The sequence below is a fragment of the Bos indicus x Bos taurus genome, chromosome 29 (assembly GCF_003369695.1).
Source record: "Bos indicus x Bos taurus breed Angus x Brahman F1 hybrid chromosome 29, Bos_hybrid_MaternalHap_v2.0, whole genome shotgun sequence".
In the NCBI taxonomy this organism is placed as follows: domain Eukaryota; kingdom Metazoa; phylum Chordata; class Mammalia; order Artiodactyla; family Bovidae; genus Bos; species Bos indicus x Bos taurus.
In genome coordinates this window covers 21,852,107-21,861,480 of record NC_040104.1, presented here as the reverse complement: position 1 = coordinate 21,861,480, position 9,374 = coordinate 21,852,107, and positions in this window count along the sequence as shown.

The following is a 9,374-nucleotide window of genomic DNA, read 5'->3' as shown; positions in this document are numbered from 1 at the left end:
AAGAAAGTATAAAAAATAACAGACTTTATTTTACTTTTTACTTTTGGCGTTTGCAGTAGCCAACTTTATTATCCAGGGATGAAATGGGATTTGTTTCATACCCAAAACAAAGGTGACATTATTCAAAGATAGACATTCAAAATCAGATTATGTAGAAGACAATAGCCTTGAAAGCCAGATAACTGTTTGTGGGGAAAAAATGGAAAGGGATTAGCCAACTCTCTTTAGCTCCTTCTCAAGTCAATAATTAAAACTGAGGTACTCAGAGAAAACTTCATGGTTGAGAATGAATGTGCCCAAAGACTATAATGCCTAGGTCTACTGTATCATAAAAAGATGTGTATGATTCAGAGGAAGGAAAAAAATCAGTGGACTAACAAACACATGAAAAGATGCTCAACATCACTCATTATCAGAGAAATGCAAATCAAAACCACTATGAGGTACCATTTCATGCCAGTCAGAATGGCTGCGATCCAAAAGTCTACAAGCAATAAATGCTGGAGAGGGTGTGGAGAAAAGGGAACTCTCTTACACTGTTGGTGGGAATGCAAACTAGTATAGCCACTATGGAGAACAGTGTGGAGATTCCTTAAAAAACTGGAAATAGAACTGCCTTACGATCCAGCAATCCCACTGCTGGGCATACACACTGAGGAAACCAGAAGGGAAAGAGACACGTGTACCCCAATGTTCATCACAGCACTGTTAATAATAGACAGGACATGGAAGCAACCTAGATGCCCATCAGCAGATGAATGGATAAGAAAGCTGTGGTACATATACACAATGGAGTATTACTCAGCCATTAAAAAGAATACATTTGAATCAGCTCTAATGAGATGGGTGAAACTGGAACCTATTATACAGAGTGAAGTAAGCCAGAAAGAAAAACACCAATACAGTATACTAACACATATATATGGAATTTAGAAAGATGGTAACAATAACCCTGTGTACGAGACAGCAAAAGAGACACTGATGTATAGATCAGTCTTATGGACTCTGTGGGAGATGGAGAGGGTGGGGAGATTTGGGAGAATGGCATTGAAACATGTATAATATCATGTATGAAACAAGTTGCCAGTCCAGGTTCAATGCACAATGCTGGATGCTTGGGGCTGGTGCACTGGGACGACCCAGAGGGAGGGTATGGGGAGGGAGGAGGGAGGAGGGTTCCGGATGGGGAACACAGGTATACCTGTGGCGGATTCATTTTGATATTTGGCAAAACTAATACAATATTGTAAAGTTTAAAAATAAAATAAAATTTAAAAAAAAATCAGTGTCCTCCACTTGTCCAGTTCCAGGAGAAAGCTGGGAGGGTTGGCAGAAAGAACAAGAAAGCAAACATCTCATTTATCCCTGGTGGGCTCTAGAAGCGGAATCTGACAGGTTGGCAGAGGAAAATCTTGCCCTATTTCCTGTCTGGGACATTGGGAGGGAGTTCCCCTTACATGATTGCCCTCTACTGATCTGGGGCAGAGGCTTCTCACAGTGACCATGGAGGAAAAGCATAGACAGCAAAAGGGGACCCCAAGGAGAGCTTTTCTAAACCACCCTTGTTCGTGTATGGAGTGGACACTGAGTTGAAAGCCAGTGGGCCTGCCTTGGGGTTTTCTGTGGGACACAAAGATGTTCTAAAGACATAGACTTGCGGGGAGCGGGGGCATTGGCAATGGGTTGGAGGAGAAACAAGCCAATGGGCTCAATCAAAGTCTCAGTCAGTCAGCAGAGGCTAAGAGGCCGTTTTCCCTTTCCATTCAGCAAAGGGAAAATGGCTTATGTTCCTTGGGAGTACTGCCTGAGGCATAAATAAAAAATGGACCGTGAGTTCACCAGGTACAGAGTATGAGCACCAGAAAAATGCAGTGTGACTGTACATGGGGAATTAGCATGAGACAAATCCGTGGGTTCCTTGAGAATTAAAGTCAAGTCCCAGGGACTGTTTTTTCTGAGTTTAGTGATTGGAGACACAAATCAATACTATTCATGTATTCTGCTACCAAATGTGTTTTGTTTGGCCTTCATGGCACAGTATTGCTTTTTAAACTATGCAACACTAAATACCAGAGGAAGTCACACAAATATCCAGATCTGTGGATACTTTAAAATCCACATTAAAAGAGATTTTGAATATTTTGAATCAATGAAGTATTTGTCAGTGCTGAACCTGAAATACTGCATGGCTGCCGTGAGCCCGAGTTGCACAGCTGCTGCCTTTTCGGTCAAGGGTTGTCCAATTTCTTACAGCCTCTATTGCTCTCTATTTTCTCCAGATGCAACCAATTTAACCTAATTTGTAACACCTGGTTGGCAGCTTTGCAATCAACATGCAAATATTAATTAGAATTCTACTGTTTGCAAGTATCAGTAATAGGACTCAAAGTAGCTTAAATAAAAAGGGGAATTTCTTCTAAGGATACTCTGGTGTCTCATGGTGTACAAGGAGAGACACAGGAACAAATTTTAATACAAACACACCAAACACCCCCATCTTTTCTGCCCCTTCCATGAATATACATTTTTCTTTTCTCTGGTGAGAGAGAGAAAAGAGGAGCTCTCTCCGGCCATTATTAAGAGCTTCAAATTTACATCTCCTCTGCCCTCGGATGGAGCCAGCCCACGTTGGAATCCAGTCCCTTTCTGAATTCTTTGGAAAGGACACTGAACAATGCAGCCTTAGGAAGTCGCCCACTGTGCATATCTGCTGAGCCACAGTGTCTCTAACCCTTCCCTCCCCCTCCCCACCTCCAGGCACAGGAGGCTCCTGGACACAGCCTCCGCTGTCAGGCAGTACAGGCGCTATTTCTGGCCACGGCTGTCTATGATGAACCGCTGAATAGAAAACCTTGGCAGGATGATGGTCTTTTTGCACAAATATTGTTTCCAGAATACTGCAAGATCATACCAGTTCAGAAAAAGTATGGAATCTTCCTCTAGTCTCCCTCCCTGGAGGGAAGATAAAGAACTGTGCTGAGCCACTACAGAACACAGTATGGAAGTTCCTCAAAAAACTAAAAATAGAACTGCCATATGATCCCGAAATCACATCCCTCAACATGTATCTGGACAAAACTGTCATTCAAAAAGAGACATGAACCTCTGCATTCATAGCAGCCACCTAAATGTCCATTAATAGGTGAATGGATAAAGAAGTTGCGGTACACACACACACAGAGACACACACACACACACATACATGAATGAGTAAAAAAGAGGTGGTATATGCATGCAGTGCGTGGAGTACTCCTCAGCCATAAAAAAAAGAATGAAGCAATGCCATTTGCAGCAATATGGATGGGCTGACAGATGATCATACTAAGTGAAGAAAGTCAGAAAGACAAATACCATGTGATATCACTTATATGTGGAATCTAAAATATGACACAAATGAACGTATCTATAAAACGGAAACAGACTCATAGGCATAGAGAAGAGACTTGTAGTTGCCAAGAGGGAGGGAGGCTGGAGGAGAAAAGAACTGGGAGTTTGGGATTAGCACATACAAACTATTACATATAGAATGGATAAATAACAAGGTCCTACTGTGTAACACAGGGAACTATATTCAAAATCCTGTGATAAACCATAATGAAAAAGAACATATATATGTATATACAAGGGAATCACTTTGCTGTAGAACAGAAATTAACACGTTATAAATCAACTATATTTCAATACAATAAATTTCAAAAAAAAAGGAGAACTGCCCTGATTTTGAAAGAGCAGTGCCCTTCAGAATGCAAGTAAGAATTAGAAAAATCAAAACCAAAAGAAAATGAAGCTATAATGGCACAAGAAGTTCTTAGAAGTAGGAAGAAAAGCAAGTAAACAGCAAATAAAGACATCAGTCTGATTCAGTCTGACTCTGCTCAAAGAAATATTTTATGCTTGAAGCCAGGTTTCTTGGGACCAGTAAAAACCATTACAGAAATTAATCATGCAGCATTATTGTTTCCAAGCCAAATTATATTTATTTTTAAACATTTTAACTTCATTTAATTTTCTAATTATAAAATAATAGATGGCTGTTATAATTCTAAACGATTTTAGGAATGTAAAAAGAAATTGATGTTTTTGCTTATTCCCCTCACACATAACATCCACTCTCAAATCACATACTTTCAAGGTAAGCAGTTTACAGTGTGATTACAACCAAATGGAATTAAATTCCTCAGTAAGAAAGCTAACAATTGGAACAGAAAGCCTCCTCCACTAGTGGAGTTGCTGCTGCTGCTAAGTCACTTCAGTCGTGTCCGACTCTGTGCGACCCCATAGATAGCAGCCCACCAGGCTTCCCCGTCCCTGGGATTCTCCAGGCAAGAACACTGGAGTGGGTTGCCATTTCCTTCTCCAATGCATGAAAGTGAAAAGTGAAAGTGAAGTTGCTCAGTCGTGTCCGACTCTTAGCAACCCCATGGACTTCAGCCTACCACGCTCCTCCACCCACGGGATTTTCCAGGCAAGAGTACTGGAGTTGGGTGCCATTGCCTTCTGAGACCCTAAAGGAGACCTGACCCCACAGAAACACTTTCTCTCCCAGGCAGCACCCCCTGCTGGACAACGTTGTGATTGCCACAGGATTTGGCTGCTCTTCTTGAGGGTCCATTTCAAGGAGAAGCAGAGGCATTGTCTCAAGGCTTTCATTCCTTCAGCAAATATTCACTGATTCCACCTCTAGATACGAGGAACTGTCCCAGGAGCTGAGCAGACAACAATAAAGATCCTAGCCAGTGGTTCCTACTCTCATGAAATGTACATGCAAGTAATCACGTAAAAGAATGAAGGTTGATATGTGTTATTAACAATCCGAAGAAGGTCCTGGATGTAAAAAAAAAATGATTGGGCGGTCATGGAAGAGCTCTGGAGATGGTGCCATTGAGAGAAAGAAGGATGAATATTTGTTCAGTGTAGAATAGTGGATGGGAAGGATATGCAAAGATCCAAAGTCAAGTTAAAAGGGTATGTTTTATTCAAGGAAATCAAGGAAGAAGGCTGCAGATTAATGAGATGAGAAACAAGGGAGAGTGACTTCCTTTAGTTTCTGTGGGGAAAACAGTTTAGAGAAGAAGTGAAAACACTGATTAGGAGGTGCGTGGAGTATAGTGTTTAGTATTCGTTCCAATAGTAAAGACAGAAAAATGGAAGCATCTGAGATACATTTTGAGTGAAAATGTACTGACCTACTAGGAGGGAGAGAGGAATGAATATCAAAGACTCCCAAGTACCTGGTACATGCCACTGCATAGAAGTATCACTGCTCACTGAGGAATCCTCGAAGTATGGCATGAAAAGGGGAGATGATTCAACTTACACATGTTACATCTGAGAGTTAAGTGAGCCGTTCACGTAAAAATGGCAAAAGGGCAGTAATTATGTGACTATGTAGCTCAGGAGATAAGACTGAGAAGTAACATTAAAGCAGGGGGAGGGATGCATGTGGAAGATATGATGGTTTTCTGTGTCAATCTGACTAGGCCAAGGGGTGTCCAGCTAGCTGATAAAATGTTATTTCTGGGTGCATTTGTGAGGATGTTTTCAGGAAAGATTAGCATTTGAGTCAGTAGACTGGGTAAAGAAGATCACTTTCACCAGTGAGGGTGGGCATCATCGAATCCACTGAACAGAACAGAAATGTGGAAGAAGGGCAAATGTGCTCCCTGCTTGAGCCAGGACAGGCACCCAGAATCCTGGTTCTCAGGCCTTTGGACTCAGACTTCATTATACCAGACTTTCCTGGTCCTCCAGCTTGCAGACTGTGGGACCTCTGGGTGTCCATAATCACGTTAACCAATTCAATCAGCCAGTCAATCAGTCAATCAATCCTATTGAATCTGTATCTCTAATGCAGATTTTGGTACTGAGAATGGTTCTGCTTAGTCTCTCAGTCGTGTCCCACTCTTTGTGATCTGCAGTCTGCCAGGTTCCTCTGTCTGTGGAGATTCTCCAGGCAAGAATACTAGAGTGGGTTGTCATGCCCTCCTAGAGGGCATATTTCCAATCCAGGAATCGAACCCAGGTCTCCCACACTGCAGGCAGATTCTTTACCAGCTGAGCTACGAGGGAAGCCCAAGAATGGTTCTAGAGGAACAGAATTTTACAGATGAGTTTTCTGAATCAGTTCTGGGGCTTCTGAATTGGCTCTCTAATTTGATTAGATTTAAAGATACTAATGACTATTTCTAGTAGTATAGAGAGCAGTGACAGTCCATGCCAAGATCTGGAAATAGAGATAAGCAATGTATCTCCACTGAATACTCCTAATCAGCCACTTACAAGAAACAAGAATCAGATGACTATGTCTTTATACTTTCAAACTTTTATGTGGAGATCTAACAATTAAGATTACCTAGTTACTCCCCATGTCAGACAATGTGGTAAAAGGATGACTTCGGGGATTTGAAATTTCCAGCTCAAGGACCACATAAATGACTGGAAGCTTCTACGTGTGCCATGCAGACCTTTAGCTCCTCCTGGAGCTAAGGGCTGAAATTGCTGAAAACCAAACACAGAACCTCATACTGTGTATCTACAATTAGAAAAGAATAGGACATTATAAGTTAGAATGATAAATGTAGGGATACAGAGCCTCTAAATTCTGAAGAGTCTCCTTTGCTGGTGGGAGATTCTTCCCATCCCCATAATAATTTAATTTGACCATACTTAATTTCTTTATACACACTGCTTTGATAGTTGTGGTAAATAAAACCAAATATGAGACACGTATGCATATACTGCCCTTAAAGAGCTGAATCTTCTTGGGAGGATAAGAAATACATACTTGGAAAAGGAATAAGAATAAAAAGCAAGGTATGACTATCAGGGCTTAGGATGTAAATAAGAATGATTGGGAATAACATACTTGAACTGCCCCTTTAAATAGATTTAAAATGAAAGGATTTTAGAACTGAAAGCAATTAACATAATATCTAATGTAACTCCATTTAATAACTGAGAAAACAAACAAAGAGAAACTTAACTTGTCCAAATTATGATAGCAACTTACTGGGAACAGAACTCTGGTCTCCTGATTTCTGACTCTTTGCTGTTTCCTTTGCAACCACTGCCTTTGTGACTGCTAAAAAAAAAAAAGGAGAGACAGAGAGGTGAGCAGAGAAGGCCCTGTATAAGCACTAGGAGAAATGTACATCCTTGTCATACATACAAATGGATGATGATACCATCCGTATCATCAGCATCCTTCACTGCTGATACGTGAATGTTCAGTGAGTAGACTGGTGAAGGGCTCCTGTTATGAAGTATCAAAAAGTAAGACTGGAATGGAATGAGCATCTTGGGATGAAAAGATAAGATTAAACTAAACAGAATATTAACAGTCTCAGTCTAGGTATTTTAGATGTTAAATAAGAAATAAAAGTAAGTGCTATATGAATTTCAAAAAGGGTCAGATTCCAAAGGCTGAAAGTAATCAGGGCTGGCTTAGTGGAAGGGATAAATTGGAGATGAACATTCAAGAGGTATAGGATTTGAGAAAAGAGGATAATTTGGATAAGGTAAGGAAATCCTAGGACCTGGGAAACGAGGCTGAAAAGGCATGATGGCTCAAGATGATGCAGAGTAAGGAAATCCAAAGTTAAATAAACCAAGTAGCTTTGAGGAGAGTGAAAAAACAAGACTAACCAGAATGGGAAGCTTGGGTAGAGGTGACCCGGGAAATGAGGCTGAAAAGGCATGATGGCTCAAGAAGGTGCAGAGTTCCAGGAAGGCTGAATTTACTCTGACAGAGACCACTGCAGGTGCTTAAGCAGAATAACGTGATTAACATTTTAGAAAGACTCATATGGCAATGACATATAGGATGGACTGAGCCAAGAGAGTAAAAGGGAAGGCAAAGAGCTATTTTTCTAATAATAATAAAGAATTTTATAGACTAAAGAAGACTATACAATATTTATAATACCATAAGCTATTATCTCATAGACACTATGCTAGCTTTTCTCATTTAATTCTCACAAAAACCATATGAAGGAAGTTGAATTATCATCTCCATTTTTAAAATGAGAAAACAGAATCTACATAACCTGCCCAGGTCACAAATCCAGGGAGTGGAGGAGTCAGAATTTGAGCCCAGATAACATATGCAGAGTACATCATGAGAAATGCTGGGCTGGAAGAAGCACAAGCTGGACTCAAGATTGCAGGGAGAAATATCAATAATCTCAGATATGCAGATGACACCACCCTTATGGCAGAAAGTGAAGAGAAACTAAAAAGCCTCTTGATGAAGGTGAAAGAGGAGAGTGAAAAAGTTGGCTTAAAATTCAGCATTCGGAAAACGAAGATCATGGCATCTGGTCCCATCACTTCATGGGAAATAGATGGGGAAACAGTGGAAACAGTGTCAGACTTTATTTTTTGGGGTTCCAAAATCACTGCAGATGGTGACTACAGCCATGAAATTAAAAGACGCTTACTCCTTGGAAGAAAAGTTATGACCAACCTAGATAGCATATTGAAAAGCAAAGACATTACTTTGCCAACAAAGGTCCGTCTAGTCAAGGCTATGGTTTTTCCAGTGGTCATGTATGGATATGAGAGTTGGACTGTGAAGAAAGCTGAGCACCAAAGAATTGATGCTTTTGAACTGTGGTGTTGGAGAAGACTCTTGAGAGTCCCTTGGACTCCAAGGAGATCCAACCAGTCCATTCTGAAGGAGATCAGCCCTGGGTGTTCTTTGGAAAGAATGATGCTAAAGCTGAAACTCCAGTACTTTGGCCACCTCATGTGAAAAACTGACTCATTGGAAAAGACTCTGATGCTAGGAGGGACAGGGGACAGGAGGAGAAGGGGACGACAGAGGATGAGATGGCTAGATGGCATCACTGACTCGATGGACGTGAGTCTGAGTGAACTCCGGGAGTTGGTGATGGACAGGGAGGCCTGGCGTGCTGCGATTCATGGGGTCGAAAACAGTCGGACACGACTGAGCGACTGAACTGAACATGACCCCACAGCCTACAGTCTTAGCGTCTATGCCATATCCTTCAGTATTATTAAAGATGTCTGAAAGAATCTAAGAACAAAGTAATTAGGGCTGAACTAGTGATTAGTAGGAAAAAGGAAATGTAAGGAAGAAATGAGACTTTCAGTTCAGTTCAGTCACTCAGTCGTGTCCAACTCCCTGGCAACATGCCAGGCCTCCCTGTCCATCACCATCTCACGGAGTTCACTCAGACTCACGTCCATCGAGTCGGTGATACCATCCAGCCATCTCATCCTCTGTCGTCCCCTTCTCCTTCTTCGGCACTCAGCTTTCTTCACAGTCCAACTCTCACATCCATACATGACCACAGGAAAAACCATAGCCTTGACTAGACGGACCTTTGTTGGCAAAGTAATGTCTCTTCTTT